Consider the following 682-nt stretch of genomic DNA (forward strand, 5'->3'; position numbering starts at 1 on the left):
TTTTTCTTTGTTATTTTGCTAAGATAGTGCTTGTTAAATTCCAAGGCTATTGAATTCTCATCATTATCTACCAAGCCCTTGATCATGTCGGATTTTAATTGCAGATTATACTTACATTTGCTTTGAGAAGGGTTTCTATTCAGGTCTTCCCTCAAATATATTTCAGCACCCATTTTCTTTGCAGATGATGTACGAATGAATTCTGAGTATATGACTTCCCTTCTCTATGCCTGAAAATTATTTGGGGACAATGTTAACTCCTTGAAGACCTGAGTTACAGTATAAAATTTGTGAAACTTTTGATTTGCCTTTTTAAAGAGGGAAAATGGTAAAAACTTTCCAGTGATAATACTTTTTCATGAATGTATTAGGACCCAGGATTTCTGTTTGACTAACATATTTAGTAAATTATACCAGTTGCAAGCTGAGCATATTGTTCACTAAAAGTAACCACTCTTGAGACCTATCCTTTGCAGTTATTCTATAGACTTTTTTTTGAACCAGGATATATGGTTCAGTTGTTTTTCATAACAAAATAAAAGCTGAAAATGATCAAAAGACAGGTTTTACAAAATGAAAAACTTGTACCTTCCCCATGGATACAATGAACTTGTTAATAAATTTGTATGCAAAGTAAAAGCATATGTATGTTAAAACATTGTTATAGCAATAGGATATTTTA

General features: G+C 31.4%; 1 protein-coding gene across 1 annotated transcript in view; it reads left to right on the forward strand.

Moving 5' to 3' along the window:
• The window catches only part of LOC104993972 (dystrophin-like), a 41,220-nt gene that overhangs the window by 15,486 nt on the left and 25,052 nt on the right, over window positions 1-682 (forward strand). The window lies entirely within an intron of this gene.

This window comes from Bison bison, unplaced genomic scaffold (genome assembly GCF_000754665.1).
Source record: "Bison bison bison isolate TAMUID 2011002044 unplaced genomic scaffold, Bison_UMD1.0 scf7180017849602, whole genome shotgun sequence".
NCBI lineage: Eukaryota > Metazoa > Chordata > Mammalia > Artiodactyla > Bovidae > Bison > Bison bison.